At 36.4% G+C, this 24963-nt stretch overlaps 4 non-coding genes across 4 annotated transcripts; 2 read left to right on the forward strand and 2 right to left on the reverse strand.

The window, feature by feature from the left end:
• Positions 1-4700: 4700 nt before the first annotated feature.
• Positions 4701-4773, reverse strand: TRNAF-GAA (transfer RNA phenylalanine (anticodon GAA)). Its single transcript has one exon. It is a non-coding gene; the product is annotated as a tRNA-Phe (tRNA).
• Positions 4774-6441: 1668 nt separating this feature from the next.
• Positions 6442-6514, forward strand: TRNAT-UGU (transfer RNA threonine (anticodon UGU)). Its single transcript has one exon. It is a non-coding gene; the product is annotated as a tRNA-Thr (tRNA).
• Positions 6515-7733: 1219 nt separating this feature from the next.
• On the reverse strand, positions 7734-7820 carry TRNAS-GGA (transfer RNA serine (anticodon GGA)). Its single transcript has one exon. It is a non-coding gene; the product is annotated as a tRNA-Ser (tRNA).
• An 8619-nt stretch (positions 7821-16439) lies between these two features.
• TRNAR-UCU (transfer RNA arginine (anticodon UCU)) lies at positions 16440-16511 on the forward strand. The gene has a single exon. It is a non-coding gene; the product is annotated as a tRNA-Arg (tRNA).
• The last annotated feature ends 8452 nt before the right edge of the window (positions 16512-24963 follow it).

Here is a 24963-nt window from a genome sequence, read left to right on the forward strand (position 1 = left end):
GGGTAACATCGATGAAGCTAGCACGAAAGCTATAACCTTAGAAGAGGAGAACAAATCGAAGAAATGAAATTAAATCTTTATGTACTGACTCCTAAGCGAATTATTTGGGATTGTGAAGTGAAAGAAATCATTTTATCCACTAATAGTGGCCAAATTGGCGTATTACCAAACCACGCCCCCATTAACACAGCAGTAGATATGGGTCCTTTGAGAATACGCCTCCTCAACGACCAATGGTTAACAGCGATTCTGTGGAGCGGTTTTGCGAGAATAGTTAATAATGAGATCATCATTTTAGGAAATGATGCGGAACTGGGTAGTGATATTGATCCGGAAGAAGCTCAAAAGGCACTTGAAATAGCCGAAGCTAACTTGAGTAAAGCTGAGGGTACGAAAGATTTGGTTGAAGCGAAGCTCGCTCTCAGACGAGCTAGGATACGAATCGAGGCTGTCAATTGGATTCCCCCATCCAATTGAAGACAATCCAGTGGTTTATAGTTGATACAAAGAAAAAGGGAAGAGGGGTAGAAAAAGTTATTAGATAGCGAAGCGAAGTAAGTCCAATGCTATCTAGTAATTTTTCTACCTACTTACCTACTATTGGATTTGAACCAATGACTCCCGCCGTATGAAAGCAATACTCTAACCACTGAGTTAAGTAGGCAATTTATCACCACAAAGGAAGACCCATTACTTCGATCGATTATATATTGAATCCCTTTTCTAAGCAATACCGCTCTGTTATTGGTCTGTTATATACTAAATACTAAACTAAATACTAAACAGATACAGATCAAAGGGGTATCCTCTGGCATTAGAAAATATTCATCTTGACAAGAAATTATCTATATGTTAAGATATCTCTGATAAGGGCTATAGCTCAGTTCGGTAGAGCAACTCGTTTACACGTGCGCCAATGCTTTTCAAAGGAGCTTATTATGCAATGAACATAATCGATCTTATTGCAAAATCAATGTCTTACTTCATAGATTCGAGAGAATAGGAGAACAGTAGCCTGACAAACAGTCGGTTCAGTCCGATTCAGGTGCCAATTCAGGTGCCTAATCAAATAGAACCCTTATGGATTTGCTAGTTGATAAGGTAAATATCCAGCCCACTAAATGCTAGGCGTAATGAGGATAAGGGCCTCCAAAAAACTTCTTTTCGTTCTATGAACTTTAAGGTGTATGAAGTCTCATAGTTAACTCTTGCAGTGGAACGATAGAGACTCCATTTCACTTAGGTTGATTTAATTTAGACCGGAGGCAGACCTAAGTCAAGGTAATCCTCCTTTGAAACACTTTGGTATTGCTCCTAGATAGATCATAATACAAAAAATCAATCAGAGCACAGGGAGCCATCTCATTATCTTTCCGTAAAGAAAAACTATGGTGGACTAACTGATCTTTAAATCAGTTTATGAAAGAGCCCAATGCAAAAAAATGCATGTTGGGTCTTTGAAACAGTTCAAATCATTTCGATAATAATCCGTTTGATCTGTTTTACCGAGAAGGTCTACGGTTCGAATCCGTATAGCCCTAATATGCCCTTTTTTAGATTTTAGGATCTCTATCCTATGTTTTCTTTAGTTTAGTATAGTTTTCATTTTCTCATTAGTATTTGTTTATAGACTGGATAGGCGCCTGCGACATAGAATAGAGATAAAAGCATTACCAAAGGCTCATTCATCGAAAATCAAAATCATACAGACAGGAAAAGAAAAACGAATTTCTATCAAATCAATAGAAGAAAGGATCCTTTCCCTGATTTGAATCCCGTCCTCCTTCAAATAGGATATCTCTAGACTTCCCTATAATAACTGCAATGATTTTATCCATTTTGCGAATTCCTACTTTGTTTTAAGTATATTTATTACTTTGTTTATAGATACATTATGTAAATTGATCAACTTTAAATAGAAAAAATAAAGTAAAGAGTAAATAAGAAAACAGAATATTCTGTCTCATAGTTCTGAAATAGAGTTCTTTATTTTTATTTTATAGTATTACTTCTCATTAATTATACTGCATAGATTAGTCCTACTATCTTAATTAGGTTCTAATTTAGTAGTATTCTCATTTTTATTTAATAGTCTCTTATTATTTTATTATTAAATATTAAATAAAGGATAGAGCTATTCTTTTTTCTAGAGATTCTAGAGAAAGCGAGACAAAGTGAAACGAGAAAGTTTTCTTTATATAAGAATTAGATCTACATACACCATATCTAAATAGAATGGAAATCCAAAAGAAAGGGAGTTGGGATTCCATTGGATGAATCTTTAAAGAAGATGCAGCACAGAGGAAACAAAGGCTAAACTTAAACTAAGCGCTTTTGTTTGAACAAAAAAGATTCTTGTTTCACCGAGGAAAAGAGAGAAGTTCTGGATAAATTGACAATGCTGAATTGAATTGACTAATTTAAGTTCCGCCTATTCCACATTAATGGGAGTACATTATGTTTCTGCTTCACGAATATGATATTTTTTGGACATTTCTAATAATAGCAAGCCTTATTCCTATTTTGGCATTTTCGATTTCAGGACTTTTAGCCCCGGTTAGTGAAGGACCAGAGAAGCTTTCTAGTTATGAATCGGGTATAGAACCCATGGGAGGGGCTTGGGTACAATTCCGAATACGCTATTATATGTTTGCGCTCGTTTTTGTTGTTTTTGATGTGGAAACCGTCTTTCTATACCCTTGGGCAATGAGTTTCGACGTATTGGGTGTATCCGTTTTTATCGAAGCTTTGATTTTCGTGCTTATCTTAGTTGTTGGTTTAGTTTATGCATGGCGAAAAGGAGCCTTGGAATGGTCTTAACTGAATATTTAGACAAAAAAAAAGAAGGAAAAGATTCTATTGAGACAGTTATGAATTTGATTGAGTTTCCCTTACTTGACCAAACAAGTTCCAATTCTGTTATTTCAACTACACCAAATGATCTTTCGAATTGGTCAAGACTCTCCAGTTTATGGCCCCTTCTATACGGTACCAGTTGTTGTTTCATTGAATTTGCTTCATTAATAGGCTCACGATTCGACTTTGATCGTTATGGATTGGTACCAAGATCAAGTCCTAGGCAAGCAGACCTAATTTTAACAGCCGGTACGGTAACAATGAAAATGGCTCCCTCTTTAGTGAGATTATACGAGCAAATGCCTGAACCAAAATACGTCATTGCTATGGGAGCCTGTACTATTACAGGGGGAATGTTCAGTACGGATTCCTATAGTACTGTTCGGGGAGTTGATAAGTTAATTCCTGTGGATGTCTACTTGCCGGGCTGCCCACCTAAACCGGAGGCAGTTATAGATGCCCTAACAAAACTTCGTAAGAAGATATCGCGAGAAATAGTTGAGGATCAAACTCTATCTCAAAATAAAAATAGATGTTTTACTACCAGTCACAAGCTTTATGTTAGGCGCAGTACTCATACAGGAACTTATGAGCAAGAATTGCTCTATCAATCACCATCTACATTAGATATATCTTCTGAAACTTTTTTCAAATCCAAAAGTTCAGTACCTTCCTACAAATTAGTGAATTAGGAGAGGGGCTCTTTTGTGTAGAAAAATAAAAAGCAGGGCAATCTTTCAAACTTGCATCCGAAATGTGAAATATTTATACAAAGAGGGAGAGATGAAGACAATGCAGCAGGGTTGGTTATCTAATTGGCTAGTCAAACATGAGGTGGTTCATAGATCTTTGGGCTTTGATCACCGAGGAATAGAGACTTTACAAATAAAAGCAGGGGATTGGGATTCCATTGCTGTCATTTTATATGTATATGGTTACAATTATTTACGCTCCCAATGTGCTTATGATGTAGCACCCGGTGGATCTTTAGCTAGCGTGTATCATCTTACGAGAATACAATATGGTATAGATAATCCAGAAGAAGTCTGCATAAAAGTCTTTGCCCAAAAGGATAATCCTAGAATTCCGTCTGTCTTCTGGATTTGGAGAAGTGCCGATTTTCAAGAACGCGAATCTTATGATATGGTGGGAATCTCTTATGATAATCATCCGCGCCTTAAACGTATCCTAATGCCTGAAAGTTGGATAGGCTGGCCCTTACGTAAGGATTATATAACCCCCAATTTTTATGAAATACAAGATGCTCATTGAATGATAAGAAATTCATGCTCACTTATACAACACAACTCCAGATTTTATTCAAGTCAAGGAATATTTTTAGGTTCTTTTCCTAGATGAAACGGAATACCTATTTATAATTAATTCCTAATTATACAAAAGCATTCCAGATAGACTGAGCAAAAAAAGGGTTTCATTTGGATTCCCCTATTTTGAAAATCGCATATTAATTTCCTTCATATGAACAGAAAAATAGGATGACTCAAAGAAGTTCTCTACCAGGAACTTTGTACCGCGCACATTACTTAGCACAACTAGGAAAATAAGATAAGATAAAGATAAGCAAGACTAAAAAAATATTCGTCGGAATAGCGGAATACAAAATTAAGAAACGCAAAAAAATAAAGGGGAATCTCACCCCCTTCTTTATCATAAAGAAAAGATATATTTTAAAACTTCTTTAAAAAGAAAAAGAAGTGCCTCTATATTTATATTATAGATTTATCCACTTAGATGAATAAATATTATTAATGAATATGTATCACAATCCATCTCGAGGTATTTGGATCAATACCTATTCGGTGGATCTTTTTTTTTTTTTTCTCTGCCAGGAACCAGATTTGAACTGGTGACACGAGGATTTTCAGTCCTCTGCTCTACCAACTGAGCTATCCTGACCTTTTCTTGTGCATCATCCTAGTAGAGTATTTGTATCTATGTCAATTAAAAGGACTAAAAATTAATTAAAGTATTTCAAATTTTAAATTTGAAAATGGGGGGGGTAGTCCTATGCATTGTGCATGGTTTACTTAAATAAAACTTAAAAATAGAGTGAATAACCAAGATTTCTTGCCGATACTCTAATAAAAAAGAAATCTATTCAATGAATAGGATAAGATCCATTGAGTTCTCTTCGCATTCCTTTGTGAAAGAGTAGAATGAGAAAGCTAATGAATCTTAAACCCATTGCATTGATAAAAAGAAAAAAAAGTGCATTGATAAAAAGAAAAAAAAAAAGAGGATAAATAATAATAATATAGGTATAGTTAGGGAATAAAAGAGGATTTGGGGATAGAGGGACTTGAACCCTCACAACTTATAAAGTCGACGGATTTTCCTTTTACTAGAAATTTCATTGTTGTCAGTATTGACATGTAGAATGGGACTCTCTCTTTGTCCTCGTCCGATTAATCCACTTTTTTAAAGATCTCGAAAACTTTGAATTTTAATTGAAGAATTTGATTATTCAATATTCGATTGGAGTGGATTCACAATAATGAAAAAAAAAAATTATGATATGAGTTTTTTATTTCATAATCATTATCATTTCTAATTTCATTTTTAAAAAAGATAAAGAACCTATATTATAATTAGAATATAATATGAGTTCTGTGATTAATCGTTTGCTATGTCAGTATCTATACGTGTTTATTAAATGTATAAGGTATAAAACCCCTCTTTCTCTAATTTAGAACTAGAAGGAATTCCACTAACAACACAACGTAATTAACTCGATTCGTTAGAACAGCTTCCATTGAGTCTCTGCACCTATCCTTTTCCTTTGTATTCTAGTTCGAGAACCCCTTGTTTTCTCAAAACACGGATTTGGCTCAGGATTGCCCTTTTTTAATTCCAGGGTTTCTCTGAATTTGGAAGTTACCACTTAGCAGGTTTCCATACCAAGGCTCAATACAATCAAGTCCGTAGCGTCTACCGATTTCGCCATATCCCCATTTCCCTCTTCTTTGAGACCAGGATTCCTTGTGTAATTTCATCCATCTCTTAGTTTTTTTTTTGAATCATTGAGTTCATCACTCAACGTAGTCTAGCAGTTCAGTTCGACTCTATTTGAGAGACCTCGCTTGCTTATTGCAATTCAGAATTGAATTGATTCTATCCTTGATGTATTTGCAATTCAATCCGAATCAATATATCCAAAAGTTTTTATCTCCCCCACCTCCCGTCTTACTTTTTTATAGTATTCAAAATTATACTATAACGCTTGATATTTATTCTTTTTTTCTAATCAGAATTAGCAATTTTATTTACTCTGACTCTATGTTCCCCTTAGTGAAATATTAATCCTCAAATTATTAACAAATAATAAAGTCTATAATGATCGAATGAAAATACCAATAAATTCTATAATTTTATTTTTTAATATCCTATAGTTAAGCATATCAAGCTAACTTTATCTTTAAGAAGTTTTAGTATTTTTTTATTTTTATAAGTATAACTTCAAATTTAGAACTAGTTAATAGCTAAGATTAATAACTAATATCTGAGATTTTACGGATTTCCTATACTATACCTATTTCTATTTGTTACACTATTTCCGTTATGTAAGCCCACTTAGCTCAGAGGTTAGAGCATCGCATTTGTAATGCGAGGGTCATCGGTTCAAATCCGATAGTCGGCTTTTTTTTCTCTATCGATGTTCTACGAACAAGAATCTCTTTTTTTCCGAATTAAATGGAGAATCCAGGATCTTTTATGTTTTTTACCTTACAATTTTGCTAGATACAAAACAATAAAATAAATAATATATATACAAAAAAAAAAGATTTTGATGAAATTCCATTTTTTGGGGTACTTTAGTTGATTTTACTCTGTTTATCCTGTAGTTTAATTCAGTTTTAATTTCGATGTATTCTGTAATGTAAATACAATGAAATTAATTGTGTAAAATGAAATTTCAATAAAATAAAAAAAGGAGTCTTCATGTCCCGTTATCGAGGACCTCGTTTAAAAAAAATACGCCGTCTGGGAGCTTTACCAGGACTCACTAGAAAAACACCTAAATCCGGAAGTAATCTTAAAAAAAAATTCAATTCTGGGAAAAAGGAGCAATATCGTATTCGTCTTCAAGAAAAACAGAAATTGCGTTTTCATTATGGTCTGACAGAACGACAATTACTTAGATATGTACATATCGCTGGAAAAGCAAAAAGGTCAACAGGCCAGGTTTTACTACAATTACTTGAAATGCGTTTGGATAATATCCTTTTTCGATTGGGTATGGCTTCAACCATTCCTGGGGCCCGCCAATTAGTCAACCATAGACATATTTTAGTTAATGGTCGTATAGTCAATATACCAAGTTTTCGTTGCAAACCCCGAGATATTATTACTACGAAAGATAACCAAAGATCAAAAGGTCTGGTTCAAAATTATATTGCTTCATCGGACCCGGGGAAATTGCCAAAGCATTTGGCGATTGACACGTTGGAATATAAAGGACTAGTAAATAAAATCCTAGATAGGAAGTGGGTCGGTCTCAAAATAAATGAGTTGTTAGTTGTAGAATATTACTCTCGTCAGACTTGAACTTAACGAAAAAAGGAAAGGTTCATAGAATTTTCTTCCCCTTCCCCTTTCCCCGAACTAAATCGCCCTAAGACCATTACCATTAATTTGTATTTTCCCATCAACTAGCTAAAATTGATTAACCCTAGGATTAGGATCCTTTTTTCTTTTTTCCTCTATGTGTATTTTACATACCACAGTAATTTGCTATAGAGAATTTCTAATTTCTATTAAATCAAAATAAGATAATATAAGATATTATATTATTGCTGGAAAAAATTGTTATTTGATTTGATACATTGTGATCCTTAACGTTGATGAATTAAGAAAAACGGAAAGAGAGGGATTCGAACCCTCGGTAAACAAAAGTCTACATAGCAGTTCCAATGCTACGCCTTGAACCGCTCGGCCATCTCTCCTACATAACTTATTATGGAAAATAAACTGAGTGAATAGCGAGTTTTCTTATTCCTGCAGTACAGGTACAACCGCAACCACTCGGGGGTTCCATAGTTCTATTGGAAAAATTCCTTTTGATCTAAGTGGAAGGATACAGGATTTTTTACTAGAAATTGCGCTCGCTATAAAATAAAAGTTTTAATTTGGGTTTTCCCGCAACTAAAGAAAAAGAAAATGGAAGAATTCTTCTTATTGCATAATAAAATAAAGAAACCTTAGAATTCCGTTTGCATAAGATACGCTACACCATACTATCGAAATCAAAAATAGGGTATGAGACAATTAATAACTTTGAAAACACGAAATAGTTGATAACATAAGTTGTTGTTCAGAAATAGGAAAGTGGAATGAAATCCAGTCTTAGTCAAATATTTCATATCTCTTCGTGTCCAAGCAGAAGGAAAAGGATACAATTTGAGCTGAGCGGAAAATCCATATCTCTCTTATCCATTTAAAGCATATGGATTTAGAGTAGAGCATATGGATCAATCTATTTATAATTATAAGAATCGAATGTGTTTGTTTTTATGTTATTTTGTGAAGGAATGAAAACAATTCTATATAGAATGGGTTGGGAATTATGCCTAGATCCCGTGGAAATGGAAATTTCATTGATAAGACCTCCTCAATTGTAGCCAATATTTTATTGCGAATAATTCCGACAACCTCAGGAGAAAAAAAGGCATTTACTTATTATAGAGATGGTGCGATTTGACTCTTTTTTTTGCTTTTTTTTAGCCCTACCTATCTCTCAGTCTTACGAAAAAGAGAGGGGGGTTGGCATAGAGAGAACCAAATTTGTAAAGCAAACAAACCCACGCTTCGGGAAGGTGAGGCGAACTAACAATTCCTTCCGTCGTGTATCCTCGATTGATGCGGCTTCAGATACTTCAATTGTAGATTTGAGTATTGAGCGAAAGGTTACACCTACAGGATATGGTATGGTATGGATTACAGGCCAATCCTACTCTATTAGTATCCGTAGGCAGCATAGGGGAGAAAAGCACTACACCTAGAAATAGGAATCAACAAGAGAAAAACTTTGTTAGAAATTACCCCTTTCCTGATCGGTATCAGGGCTGGGAAGAATGGTTGGGATAACAAACAACCATCAGGTTTGTACTTTGGATACCCCTATAACCATCAAAGATCGTTGAAGTAGCTAATTCCTCTAAATAGGAGGCGTTGAGAACAAAGAAATTATTGGAGCTATCGTTTTCCTCTAGCATTAATAGAATTCATTGGTGTTAAGAAAAACCTCTTGTGGGAAGGTTGGCTAGAGATTTCTTGGAAAAATACCAGCCCCTTTCGGTTCATAATGAGACGGGACTAATTCTATTTTGATTCTATAGATTATTTCGCTTAGTACTATTATGTACAGAAGGGAGGAGCCGTATGAGATGAAAACCTCATGTACGGTTTTGGAACGGAGATTTTTTGAATAGAATGAACGACCGTAACGGATGTTGGCTCAATCCGAAGGAAATTATGCGGAAGCTTTGCAAAATTATTATGAAGCTACGCGACTAGAAATCGATCCCTATGATCGAAGTTATATACTCTATAACATAGGCCTTATACACACAAGCAATGGAGAGCATACAAAGGCTTTGGAATATTATTTCCGGGCACTAGAACGAAACCCCTTCTTACCGCAAGCTTTTAATAATATGGCCGTGATCTGTCATTACGTGCGACTATCTCCACTATAGAAAGAAAAAAAAAAAAGAGAGGATCAAATTTTCTAGTAAATACTAGAAAAAAAGGGCTTTCTACATAGGGATCGTAAAAACAACGATTTTTCCCTATCAGCTGTAGGAAGGAAGGACACTTCACGAGAATCAAAAAACGAAGAAAGTATGGCCTATACTACTACTCTATGGATAAAGTTTCTCAAATTGATAGAGAAAGCACCGTAAAGATCAATTAGTGAGCGACTGGGTCGATACAACTAAAAAAAACTGCTTACTTATCCCATGATATGGGGCAAAATTTAGGAATCCGCTTATGTAATAGAGCCGATCCACTAAGGGATTAAGCAGCGGTGTAGTATCAGATCCCAAAGATAGTAAGTTCTTTTTTCTTTCTTATGGAAAAAAGTCTTTTTCAAGGATTCTATAGAGATTTCATATATGAAACCGGGATAGTTACCTCTCAGAAAATTTGAACGAAGGCTCTATATCTATCTATGCTTCATTCTTCTGAAGGTGGGAAAAAAGATCAAACTGATTATTGATAAAAATTAGGGTTTGAAACTTAGGTAATTAATTTCTTCTGCTTAACCCAAGAACAAATTGGATCGATTTTTGATAAATCGAATTCAGTTAAGATAGGGGAAATTCAGATAGCAATTTCTGAGCCGTATGAGGTAGGAAACTCTCAAGTACGGTTCTAAGGGAAGGAACTTCCTATTCCGACCGAGGAGAACAGGCCATTCTACAGGGTGATTCGGAAATTGCGGAAGCTTGGTTTGATCAAGCTGCTGAATATTGGAAACAAGCTATAGCGCTTACTCCGGGAAATTATATTGAAGCACAGAACTGGTTGAAGATTACGAAGCGCTTTGAATTTGAATAAGACCATGCTCCTTCTTTTTCATAAAATGGGTGGTTTGGTTGTTGATCCATTAATCAAATAAATTAGGTCGTAAGATCGAATCAAGAATTTCATTATATCCATTTCTTATACCTTCTATTTTATATGATATTTCATAAGAATAAACCATAGGGATAGGGTCTAGAATAGAAGTAATAAAGTGAATAAAAAGAGGGGGCAATCTAAATATTGCTAATATATTAGGACCATCTTATTAATAATTCTAATGAGTTATCTTGGAATTTAGAATCAAATAAAAAACCCTATATTATGCTCAAGGAAAGTAGATATAGATAGGAGCTTATGCCCTCAAAAAAAATACACTAGTTTCTTAAATTAAAAATAAAAAAGATTTTTTTCTTACGTCGAGAAATATTTGTTTTTCAAGATAAACAATGTCCGTTAGGCACCTAATCTTTATGTCATAATAGACCCGAACACTTGCCTCGGATTGACTTCAATATATAATTGCTCCAGTGAATAACTAAAAAAAAAATAGAAGGATGGTAGATAGTAAAGAAAAGAACTAATCACAATATCTATCTTTCAAAATCTATCTTTCAAAATCTATCTTTCAAAATATATATCTTTCAAAGATTCACTAAAAAGACAGTTGGCGGGTCTCTTTGTATGTCTTGTCCGGAAAGAGGAGGACTTAATGATTATTCGTTCGCCGGAACCAGAAGTAAAAATTGTTGTGGATAGGGATCCTGTAAAAACATCTTTTGAGGAATGGGCCAGACCCGGCCATTTCTCAAGAACACTAGCTAAGGGCCCTGATACTACCACTTGGATCTGGAACCTACATGCTGATGCTCACGATTTCGATAGTCATACTGGTGATTTGGAGGAGATTTCTCGAAAAGTCTTTAGTGCTCATTTCGGGCAACTTTCCATTATCTTTCTTTGGTTGAGTGGCATGTACTTTCATGGCGCCCGTTTTTCCAATTATGAAGCATGGCTAAGTGATCCTACTCACATTGGACCCAGTGCTCAGGTAGTTTGGCCTATAGTAGGGCAAGAAATATTGAATGGTGATGTAGGCGGGGGTTTCCGAGGAATCCAAATAACCTCTGGTTTTTTTCAGCTTTGGCGAGCATCTGGAATAACTAGTGAATTACAACTCTATTGTACTGCAATTGGTGCATTGATTTTTGCAGCGTTAATGCTTTTTGCTGGTTGGTTCCATTATCACAAAGCCGCTCCCAAATTGGCCTGGTTCCAAGATGTAGAATCCATGTTGAATCACCACTTAGCGGGATTATTAGGACTTGGGTCTCTTTCTTGGGCGGGGCACCAAATTCATGTATCTTTACCAATTAACCAATTTCTTGACGCTGGGGTGGATCCTAAAGAGATACCACTTCCTCATGAATTTATCTTGAATCGGGACCTTTTGGCTCAACTTTATCCTAGTTTTGCCGAAGGAGCAACCCCTTTTTTCACTTTAAATTGGTCCAAATACGCAGAATTTCTGACTTTTCGCGGAGGACTAGATCCAGTAACCGGTGGTCTCTGGCTGACCGATATTGCGCACCATCATTTAGCTATTGCTATTCTTTTCCTAATCGCAGGTCATATGTATAGGACCAATTGGGGTATTGGCCATGGACTTAAAGATATTTTGGAGGCTCACAAGGGCCCATTTACAGGACAAGGCCATAAGGGTCTTTATGAAATCTTAACAACGTCATGGCATGCTCAATTATCTCTTAACCTAGCTATGCTAGGCTCTACAACCATTGTTGTAGCTCATCATATGTATTCTATGCCTCCCTATCCATACCTAGCTACTGACTATGGTACACAACTTTCCTTGTTCACACACCACATGTGGATTGGCGGATTTCTAATAGTCGGTGCTGCTGCACATGCAGCAATTTTTATGGTAAGAGACTATGATCCAACTACTCGATACAACGATCTATTAGATCGCGTCCTTAGACACCGCGATGCAATCATATCCCACCTTAACTGGGTATGTATATTTCTAGGTTTTCACAGTTTTGGCTTGTACATTCATAATGATACCATGAGTGCTTTAGGCCGTCCACAAGATATGTTTTCGGATACTGCCATACAATTACAACCTATCTTTGCTCAATGGGTACAAAATATCCATGCTACTGCGCCTGGCGTAACAGCTCCTGGTGCAACAACAAGTACTAGCTTAACGTGGGGAGGCGGCGAGTTAGTAGCAGTAGGTGGCAAAGTGGCTTTGTTACCTATTCCATTAGGAACCGCAGATTTTTTAGTCCATCACATTCATGCATTTACCATACATGTGACTGTATTAATACTTTTGAAAGGTGTTTTATTTGCTCGGAGTTCCCGTTTGATACCCGATAAAGCAAATCTAGGTTTTCGCTTTCCTTGCGATGGGCCTGGCCGAGGGGGAACATGTCAAGTATCCGCCTGGGATCATGTTTTCTTAGGTTTATTCTGGATGTACAATGCAATTTCGGTAGTCATTTTCCATTTCAGTTGGAAAATGCAGTCGGATGTTTGGGGTACTATAAGTGATCAAGGGGTGGTAACTCATATTACAGGGGGAAACTTTGCACAGAGTTCCATTACGATTAATGGGTGGCTTCGAGATTTCTTGTGGGCACAGGCATCGCAAGTCATTCAGTCTTATGGTTCTTCATTATCTGCATATGGTCTTTTTTTCTTAGGTGCTCATTTTGTCTGGGCCTTCAGTTTAATGTTTTTATTCAGCGGCCGTGGTTATTGGCAAGAACTCATTGAATCTATCGTTTGGGCTCATAACAAATTAAAAGTTGCTCCTGCTACTCAGCCTAGAGCCTTGAGCATTATACAAGGACGCGCTGTAGGAGTAACCCATTACCTTCTGGGTGGAATTGCCACGACATGGGCATTCTTCTTAGCGAGAATTATTGCAGTAGGATAGTGGCTAGGAGGATTTGAAAGGCATTATGGAATTAAGATTTCCCAGGTTTAGCCAAGGCTTAGCTCAGGACCCCACTACTCGTCGTATTTGGTTTGGTATTGCTACCGCACATGATTTCGAAAGTCATGATGATATTACTGAAGAACGTCTTTATCAGAACATTTTTGCTTCTCACTTTGGGCAATTAGCAATAATCTTTCTATGGACGTCCGGAAATCTGTTTCATGTAGCTTGGCAAGGAAATTTTGAATCATGGATACAGGATCCTTTACACGTAAGACCTATTGCTCATGCGATTTGGGATCCTCATTTTGGTCAACCCGCTGTGGAAGCCTTTACTCGAGGAGGTGCTGCTGGTCCAGTGAATATTGCTTATTCTGGAGTTTATCAGTGGTGGTATACAATAGGATTACGCACCAATGAGGATCTTTATACTGGAGCTCTTTTTCTATTATTTCTTTCTACGCTGTCCTTAATAGCGGGTTGGTTACATCTACAACCCAAATGGAAACCAAGCCTTTCGTGGTTCAAAAACGCGGAATCTCGTCTCAATCATCATTTGTCAGGACTTTTCGGGGTAAGTTCTTTGGCTTGGACAGGACATTTAGTTCATGTTGCTATTCCCGCATCCAGGGGGGAGTACGTTCGATGGAATAATTTCTTAGATGTATTACCCTATCCCCAGGGGTTGGGACCCCTTTTGACGGGTCAATGGAATCTTTATGCCCAAAACCCTGATTCGAGTAATCATTTATTTGGTACCGCTCAAGGAGCGGGAACTGCCATTCTAACTCTTCTTGGGGGATTCCATCCACAAACACAAAGTTTGTGGCTGACCGATATGGCTCACCATCATTTAGCTATTGCATTTATTTTTCTCATTGCCGGTCACATGTATCGAACTAACTTCGGAATTGGGCACAGTATTAAAGATCTTTTAGAAGCGCATACTCCTCCGGGGGGTCGATTAGGGCGTGGGCATAAGGGCCTTTATGACACAATCAACAATTCGATTCATTTTCAGTTAGGTCTTGCTCTAGCTTCTTTAGGGGTTATTACTTCCTTAGTAGCTCAACATATGTACTCTTTACCTCCTTATGCATTCATAGCACAAGACTTTACTACTCAAGCTGCTTTATATACTCATCACCAATATATTGCAGGGTTCATCATGACAGGGGCTTTTGCTCATGGAGCTATTTTTTTCATTAGGGATTACAATCCGGAACAGAATGAGGATAATGTATTGGCAAGAATGTTAGACCATAAAGAAGCTATCATATCTCATTTAAGTTGGGCTAGCCTCTTTCTAGGATTCCATACCTTGGGCCTTTATGTTCATAACGACGTCATGCTTGCTTTTGGTACTCCAGAAAAGCAAATCTTGATCGAACCTATATTTGCCCAATGGATACAATCTGCTCATGGCAAGACGACATATGGGTTCGATATACTCTTATCTTCAACGAATGGCCCCGCTTTCAATGCGGGTCGAAGCCTATGGTTGCCCGGATGGTTGAATGCTGTTAATGAGAATAGTAATTCGCTTTTCTTAACAATAGGACCTGGGGATTTCTTGGTTCATCATGCTATTGCTCTAGGTTTGCATACAACTACATTGATTTTAGTAAAGGGCGCTTTAGATGCACGCGGTTCCAAATTAATGCCAGATAAAAAGGATTTTGGATATAGTTTTCCTTGTGACGGCCCAGGGCGCGGCGGTACTTGTGATATTTCTGCTTGGGACGCATTTTATTTGGCAGTTTTCTGGATGTTAAATACCATTGGGTGGGTTACTTTTTATTGGCATTGGAAACATATCACATTATGGCAGGGCAACGTTTCACAATTTAATGAATCCTCCACTTATTTGATGGGATGGTTAAGAGATTACCTATGGTTAAACTCTTCACAACTTATCAATGGATATAATCCTTTTGGGATGAATAGTTTATCGGTATGGGCGTGGATGTTCTTATTTGGACATCTTGTTTGGGCTACTGGATTTATGTTCTTAATTTCCTGGCGGGGGTATTGGCAGGAATTAATTGAGACTTTAGCATGGGCTCATGAACGCACACCTTTAGCTAATTTAATTCGCTGGAGAGATAAGCCCGTGGCTCTTTCCATTGTGCAAGCAAGATTGGTTGGATTAGCTCACTTTTCCGTGGGTTATATATTCACTTATGCAGCTTTCTTGATTGCCTCAACATCAGGCAAGTTTGGTTAATTTAGTTTGTTTTTTTGTACTGTATCAGCACCTAGTTCATTACTCTTGATAGAGAGGGAGGATCTGCCTTTTTAGATTTCTTTTTCTATTTATTTTTCCATCTAGGATTAGAACCGTATACTTGGTAATAATAGCAACGACACATTATGGCAAAAAAAAGTTTGATTCAGAGGGAGAAGAAGCGGCAGAAATTAGAACAGAAATATCATTTGATTCGTCAATCTTTAAAAAAAAAGATAAGAAGCAAAGTTTCTCCCTTGAGTTTGAGTGAAAAAACGAAAATGCGAGAAAAATTGCAATCCCTACCGCGTAATAGTGCACCTACACGCCTTCATCGACGTTGTTTTTTGACCGGAAGACCTAGAGCTAACTATCGACATTTTGGGCTATCCGGACACGTACTTCGAGAAATGGTTTATGAATGTTTGTTACCGGGTGCAACAAGATCCAGTTGGTAAGGATAAAATACCCTTTCGTATTTGTATGGATTTCTGGAATTGATAATCATAGAGGAGCCCTCTTTACCATTCTGTATAAATGGACTATTCTATTTGTATAGATATTGGTAGAGGGGCGTATCCAACCCTCTTTTATCCACTAGTTACCCCTCTTTAGTTTAAGAGTATAGAGCAGTTTGGTAGCTCATAAGGCTCATAACCTTGGGGTTGCGGGTTCGATTCCCACTACCGCCTCCATACTCCTTCTTTATGATATATGCATGATATAATATATACATCATGCATTTGTATCTGGATTTTTTGATTTCCTAAAAGAGTTTTGGTCTAACAGTTTTTTCTCGGAAGAAGCAAAAAAATAAAAGAAAGAATAAAATATGAAAGAAAAGCGTCCATTGTCTAATGGATAGGACAGAGGTCTTCTAAACCTTTGGTATAGGTTCAAATCCTATTGGACGCAATCTTATTTCTATCTATTCTTTAAATAACTATACTAAACTAAAAACAAAGAAAACTTTTTTGCATGATTCAAATGAAAAAGCTTTCTCAACGATTCCTATTCTACTAACAAGAGTAGACATGCAAAATTTATTTGTTACTGAAGAGAAAACCGTTCCAGCTGTTCCTGAATAGCTTCCTTCAAAAGGATTTCCGCTTGCTCGGTGAATGTCTTGCTAGAAGATATAATTTCTTGGAATTGAGGTTTAGTATCTTTTAGATGTTTACGTAACTCATCCAGAAATTTATTTACCTGTTCAATTTCTAACGAATCAAGATATCCTCTTGTTCCGGTATAAATAGTAGCTATCTGCTCTTCCACTGGGAGAGGATTTGCCTGGGATTGTTTAAGCAATTCCCTTAATCGTCGACCCCTTGCCAATTGATTCTGACTTGTTTTATCGAGAGCAGAGGCGAATTGTGCAAAGGCTTGTAACTCTGCGAATTGCGCTAGTTCCAATTTTGATTTGCCAGCTACTTGTTTCATGGCTTTAATTTGAGCCGCGGATCCTACTCTGGAAACAGAAATACCCACATTAATAGCGGGTCGAATTCCGGCATTGAATAGATCCGCAGATAAGAATATTTGTCCATCTGTAATGGAGATTACATTAGTAGGAATATAGGCGGAAACGTCTCCAGATTGAGTCTCAACTATTGGTAAAGCGGTCATACTTCCTTCGCCTAAAAGAGAATTTAATTTAGCGGCTCTTTCTAAAAGGCGTGAATGCAAATAAAAAACATCCCCTGGATAAGCCTCACGTCCGGGAGGTCTTCTTAATAGAAGGGACATTTGGCGATAAGCTTGTGCCTGTTTGGAGAGATCATCATAAATTATTAAAGTATGCCGTTCGCGGTACATAAAATACTCAGCCAGGGCTGCTCCCGTATAAGGAGCGAGGTATTGTAATGTAGCAGGTGAATCCGCCATTTCAGCTACTACAATAGTGTATTCCATGGCCCCCTCCTCATGGAAAGTAGTTACTACTTGAGCTACGGAGGATGCTCTTTGACCGATAGCTACATAAACACATATTACACCTTGCCCTTTTTGATTGAGAATTGTATCTGTGGCTACTGCTGTTTTGCCAGTCTGTCTGTCCCCAATAATTAACTCTCGCTGACCGCGCCCTATAGGGATCATCGAATCGATAGCAATAAGCCCTGTTTGAAGAGGTTCGTATACGGAACGCCTGGAAATTATACTTGGAGCAGGAGATTCAATTAAGCGAGATTCGGAAGCTATAATTTCGCCTTTCCCATCAATAGGTTTAGCCAGAGCATTTACAACACGACCCAAGTAAGCCTCACTCACGGGTATCTGAGCAATTCTTCCTGTTGCTTTTACAAAACTTCCCTCTTGTATCATCAACCCATCGCCCATTAATACAATCCCAACATTTTTGGATTCCAAATTCAGAGCAATACCCCTAGTACCTTCTGCAAATTCGACTAATTCACCTGACATTATTTCACCAAGACCTATAATACGAGCAATCCCATCCCCCACTTGAACTACGCGACCTATATTCTCAATCCCTACTTTCCTATTATATTGTTCAATACGTTCGCGGAGAATTTTATGAATTTCGTCGACTCGAAGGGTTGCCATTAGTGTTTCTTGACTCTTTTTTCGGAAGCAAGGGGAAAAATAATGCCTAAATTCTAAACGAAAGTAGAAGTTCAAGGCCTAATTAATTTAATTATTTCTTCCATTCCAGGGACCCGAGAATGCCAATATTAGCACGAATCGTACGGAAATGTAACTCGGTATTCAAACAACTATTCAGAGTTCCTAGAGCTCCTTGTACGGCCTGTTGGAAAACCCGCTGTCGGACCTGATTCATTGCCCTTTGTTTTTCAAAATAAAGGGTTTCGTTTTTAGACTTTTCCAATTGTTCCAAACTAATAGAAGTAGCATTAATCAAATTTGCTTTTTCTCGTTCTATCTCAGAGTATCCATTCATTCGATACTCATCCGCTTCTAGTTCGACTTTCTGTAATCGAATCCGAGCTTTTTCGAGTTGCTCAATGGTCCCTCTACGCAATTCTTCTGAATTTCGAATAGTACTCAAGATCCTCTGTTTTCGATTATCTAATAAATCTTTTAATGAAAGTAGATTATTTTGTAAGTTTACAACTTTTATGATCTCTTCCCGAACCAAACATGAATCTTTCGATTCATTTGGCTCTCACGCTCCTTTTTTTTTTTCTATAGCTATTTCCATATCTTTTTTTTAAGTAATGAGCCTATCCTCTATCTTCTTTTTTATGTTTATATTTCAATATACCGAAACCTATATAAGACTAGATAAATATTAAGAGGACTCTTCCGCCTAGATAAAAATATATCATGGTCAGCAAAGTTGTTTCTTTATTTTTATTTGCCCTCTAGTTAATAATTTCAATTTCATTAAGAAAAACTAACTAAATAAATGGAAAATGAAAATTAATAGAATTCTTTTTTATTTTTTTTTTCTTCAAATCCAAAAAATTTCTCTTTTTTATACATAGGTCGTCGATTCGGCATTGGTTAAAAAAGGGCAGGGTGCCCCCTTTTTTTTCTAGTAAATAGTTCAAACCATTTTATCGATATGAGTGTTCTATATCAGATAAATTTTACATTAGCTATTTCCCGTTTAAATTGGTACTAATACTAATATAGTTGTAGAAAGAGTACCTCTTTTTGCCTGGACTTCAAGCAGTTTAGCTTTAACCGTGTTAATGGTCTCACATTCTTGGTTTATAGAGAATCAAAGTTGATTTACCAATGAGTCGCGAAATGCTATGGTTCTTCCATATGATTTCTGAATTTATTCAGAAGTAATTCGTCGAGATCGTGCACCCTTTTCTTATTTATCCGAAAAATACTAAAAAATATTATAAAGTGCAGCCGGATAGATCCAATCTATTCTTGAAATAGACAACTCGCACACACTCCCTTTCCAAAAAAAATCAAAACACCAACCACTACAGTTAGATTTATTAGATTTGTTGCTAAAATATCGGTATTAAGCCCGAAACTGCCAGCGGATGGCCAGTGAGCTAAAAAAACGAAAGAATGGGTTACATTTTTCATATGCTCTCCTCTTATAGATAGGACGAACAAAGAACAAAGTTTTTCGATCACTTACTTCGCTCGCCCTTTTTTGATCGGTTTTTTTAATGCAAATAGATTCAATCTAGTAATTTCTTTTAGATTAAGTCTTACGTCTTGTTTGACCGGTGAAAGACTTCCTTTGTTGAAATGTTCTGTTCCCAAAATTCCTAAAATAAAAGGAAAAAACTTTCCACTTTCCTAAACTAAGGACGGGAAATAAGAAGGTGAGCATATCTTCTAAATTAATAATACTCAACTCAGCCCTTCCTAGAATGGGGTATTATCTGTCCCGATAAATAGATAATTCCAGGAGTAATAAATAGGAGTAAATTAAATAAAGTATTGATATAATTGGAATTGTGGAAGCAAATACCAATTTACTAAAAAAAGAAAAAAGTATCTAATCGAAATCGAAAGAATTTTTTTTTTAAGATTAAACAAAAGGGTTCGCAAATAAAAGCGCTAGTGCCACAACTAGTCCATAAATTGTTAAAGCTTCCATAAAAGCTAGACTAAGCAATAAAGTACCTCGTATTTTACCTTCTGCTTCTGGCTGTCTCGCAATACCTTCTACAGCTTGTCCTGCAGCAGTACCTTGACCAACTCCAGGTCCAATAGAAGCAAGCCCTACGGCCAATCCAGCAGCAATAACAGAAGCAGCAGCAATTAGTGGATTCATGGTGAGTAGTTCCTCGTGTCAAAAAAAAGAAATGGTTAAGGATACAATCAACCAATAAATTCTTACTTCTAAGCTCTATTGGGGAGAAGTAAAGTAACTAAAAAGTACAAATTGAAATCAAATTGAAATGATAATGTGAATTGTCCGAACTACATAGAAGGGAATTCCATATCCATATATCGGATTAGATAATGAATCTAACCTAGGAATATATAATATAATATCCTATATATATACATTTGTTTCTTCTATTTTGTTTGCATATTTTCTCATTTTCTATTGAATCGGATTCTAAAATCATTGCTTAAAGTGGAAACCTGCATAAAAGAGGACTCCACTTATAGACATTAAGGATATTATAGTATAGATCTAGCCTGACTCCACCCTCCTTAATGCATATATACTTTGAAAATTCCATAATATAGTCTATTCTATTCTCTCTCCTACAACTCTAGGCTATATATTCATACGCATTTCTAACTATTTTTTTGCAACCAAGCAGATTATCTGGAACCATGCATGAATTGAGCTAAGCTGCAAAAAAAAAAAATACTATTTCCAAAAAGAGTCAATTCAATGATGACCCTCCATGGATTCACCTATATAGGCTGCGGCTAATGTTGCAAAAATAAGAGCTTGAATACCGCTTGTAAATAATCCAAGAAACATGACCGGTATAGGGATTACTAAGGGGACTAAAGAAACAAGAACAACAACGACTAATTCATCCGCCAATATATTCCCGAAAAGTCGAAAGCTAAGCGATAATGGTTTTGTGAAATCTTCTAGGATGTTAATTGGTAAAAGGATTGGAGTTGGTTTAATATATTTCTCGAAATAGCTCAATCCTTTTTTGCTAAGACCAGCATAAAAATATGCCGCTGACGTGAGTAAAGCTAAAGCAACAGTAGTATTTATATCATTCGTGGGCGCTGCTAATTCCCCATGGGGTAACTCTATAATTTTCCAAGGTAAAAGAGCACCCGACCAATTCGAAACAAAAATAAAAAGGAACATAGTTCCAATAAAGGGAACCCAGGGACCATATTCTTCTCCAATCTGAGTTTTGCTCAAGTCTCGAATAAACTCAAGGACATATTCAAAAAAATTCTGACCGTCGGTCGGGATGGTTTGTGGATTCCGAACAGCTATGACAACTGAACCTAGCAAGATAGTAATTACGACCCAAGAAGTGATGAGTACTTGGGCATGAATTTGGAAACCTCCTATTTGCCAATAGAAGTGTTGGCCTACTTCTACACCCGATATATCGTATAACCCCTTGAGTGTTTTAATGGAACAAGGTATAATATTCATATTGTCCTCTGATAAAAATTGAACTTCAAAAAAGGAATTCTTTTGATTCAACCATCTCTTTCTCAACTCAGCAACTTGAAGTATTAATCTTATATTTAGGATACCAAGAAAGCACATCAGATCATAATATATATCAATACCCTCTAATATATATCAATATTCCCCTTCTTTTTTCTATGCAAAAAAAATTCTATGCAAAAAAAAAGATATAGTAAAGTAAGTGATTCCATAAATTTACGCAGTTGCCCAAGAATTCACTATATATTCTTAATCAACGATTTCTTATATAGAGAGAACGGCCCTCACAAATTGAAAATACTAATTTGTTAAGAATCAATCGAATTGAAGTCATAGTGTCATCGTTGGCTGGAATCGATATATTCGCGAGATCCGGGTCACAATTTGTATCGACTAAAGAAATAGTAGGAATCCCCAAAATGGCACATTCCCGAAGAGCTATATACTCTTTTTGCTGATCAAGGACGATCACAATGTCTGGCAATCTCGTCATATATTTGATCCCGCCGAGATACCTTTGCAAAGTAGATAATTTTCTCTTCAAGATTGCCACATCTCTTTTTGGGAGATGGTGGAATTTTCCCATTTTTTCTTCTGCTCTTAAGTCTCTAAATTGAGAAAGTCTAGTTTTCGTAATCGACCAATTCGTTAACATACCACTGAACCACTTTTTATTAACATAATGACAACGAGCCCTTATTGCAGCTGATGCTACTAAATCTGTTGCTCTTTTTTTGGTACCAACAATTAAGAAACTTTTTCCCTGACTTGCTGCATCAAAAACTAAATCACAAGCTTCTGATAAAAAACGAGCCGTTCTAGCGAGATTTATAATATGAGTACCTTTACGCTTTGCCGAAATGTAAGGGGCCATTTTAGGATTCCATTTCTTAATACCATGACCAAAATGAACTCCTGCTTCTATCATCTCTTTCAAATTAATGTTCCAATATCTTCTTGTCATTTTTTCCACACTTCCTTTTTTTTAATCCTACCATTCCATTACGGAATTTAGTTCTTTTTGAAGATTAAGAAAGATCCGAAATAGCTTGAAATAAATAATAATTGTTCCGAGAGAACCTTGTACTAAGATAAGAGTTGGCCATTGATACATGGTATAAACATAACCACCTTAATGAATTAACTGACTTGTTTTACTTATTAAAATAAAAATCTTAAAAATCTAAAATTTGACCTGTTAGTGTTCTAAGTTCAAAAGTCTAGTAAAGTAAAAAATATTTTTATGGGGGTTCTTATGTCTCATAAAAATTGTTTGTTACGTCAGAATCTGAAGAAACTAATTCTGTATGGAGAAACAAAAAATCTCTCATTTCCGACGCGAATAGATTTTTTTTTTTTATTTCGAAATAAAGGTTCTTGTCTTGTGGGGAACGATGCACAAATTTTTGGAATCCGGTACCAACAGGTATAATCCCCCCCAGAACTACGTTTTCTTTCAAGCCTTTCAACCAATCAATGCGACCTCGTAGGGCAGCTTTTGCTAAAACTCGAGCAGTTTCTTGAAAACTTGCTTCAGATATGAAACTTTGGGTATTCAGGGAAGCCCTTGTTATTCCCAATAAGATTGCCCGATAATAGATCGATTCATCCAAAGCTCGTCCTGCTCGTTCCGCTCGCAATAGTCCGATTAATTCCCCAGGCGAAAAAACATTAGACATTCCATCTTCGGAAACCCGCACTTTTGATGTTACTTGGCGTATAATAATCTCTATATGTCTATTATGGATCTGTACCCCTTGGGATCGATAAACCTTTTGGATTTTATTAACCAAAGAGATACGACTTTGGGCTATGGTTAGCTCAGCTCCAATCAAGAATCCCCAAGGGACCCCAAGAATTCTTGGTATACGCTCTCATTCCAATCCTCAATTCTCCTTTCGAGATTCGGGGATAATGAATCAATTGAACGCGCTTCAAAGATTTGTTCCACTTTTGGAAGACCTTGCGTTATGTCACTAGATCTCGATTTTTCATATATAAACGTAACTAACCTATCTCCCTTGTAAAGGATTTCTCCATAATGACCATTAACAGTTGCTCCTGTAGTGGCCAAATAAGGTTTAGCTGCTCTTATAACAAAGGAATTCATATTTACAATGAAAATTTGACCGGATTTTTTTATGTGCGATTTAAATAGACATACATTTTCACAAATAAATTGTCCAAGGTGAATTATTGCCAATGTCTCTTCCCAAGAATCATGATGGACAAAGTGACAATTCAAAAGGAATGGATCCAACATTATGTTACTATCGAAATTAGAAATCCTTTTATTTTCATCTATTAAAGAGTATTTAAGTTCTTGAAGTACTTGGAAGGTTTGTTTTAAATTGTCAACGAACAAATATTTTTTTAACAGGATTTTATTATGCGTTAGTAAATAGTAAGATGAAGAAAAATGCGATATACTAGCTACAATAGCGCCTAAGGGCCCAAAAATTTCTCGAATAGGAATTCTAGGATTCCATTCTTTTATCGCATTGGGATGTTTTGAATTCTTGAATAAACCAATTCGAGAACAGTTGGATGCCGACAAAATCATCAAAGAGTGGTATTCTTTATTTCGATTCAACAAAGTGCCAATAGCTTCTGGATGTTGGCTAAGTGATTCAATCTTCGCCTTGGAATAAAAAGAATTGATATTGGCGCGATCTAACCTATTATGGGGAATCGGTCCTGCACTTGTCCTACCATACCTTTTTCGTGTATACGAAATAGTGGACTTGACTAACTCAATTCTTAGGAAATCGCGAATAAGATCATTTGCTCTTACCTCAACAAGGGAAGCACCAGCCTTTTCTTTTTCTTCTTGTTCCCAATTCACTACTAAGCAAGTTCTAACAAATTGACTATTTGTGTGATAAATTCTTTGAGTTAACTTGCTATTTTCATGAGAAATAAAATTGACAAGTCGAATTTGGAGATTATTTTCTTCTTGCAAGAGATCCTGCGGGAAAAGTGTTGCTAAATTTCTTCCTTCGTCCATTTCATATGCCACTGTAGGGCGAACGGAAACAAAATACTTTTCCTTGCTCTTGAGAATTTTTTTCCGTTGAACATAGACCCAATTTTTCCTTTTTTTTGATTCCTTAGAATCTTTTTTTTGTCTTTCTGGCGGTATCAAACAGCCACCTAATATCTTATCCGCCTCTTCAGGAAAATGAATATCTCCGGAAAATATTTTGAGTTCCGTATGGCTTTTTTTTCTCTTCACTCGGACCAGTCCGCCTAGTCGACTTCTTGTATTTTTTGTGAGTTGTGTATTCACTCCAATAATAC

This window comes from Triticum urartu, unplaced genomic scaffold, assembly GCF_056163025.1.
Source record: "Triticum urartu cultivar PI428250 unplaced genomic scaffold, HENAU_Tu73 scaffold2, whole genome shotgun sequence".
NCBI lineage: Eukaryota > Viridiplantae > Streptophyta > Magnoliopsida > Poales > Poaceae > Triticum > Triticum urartu.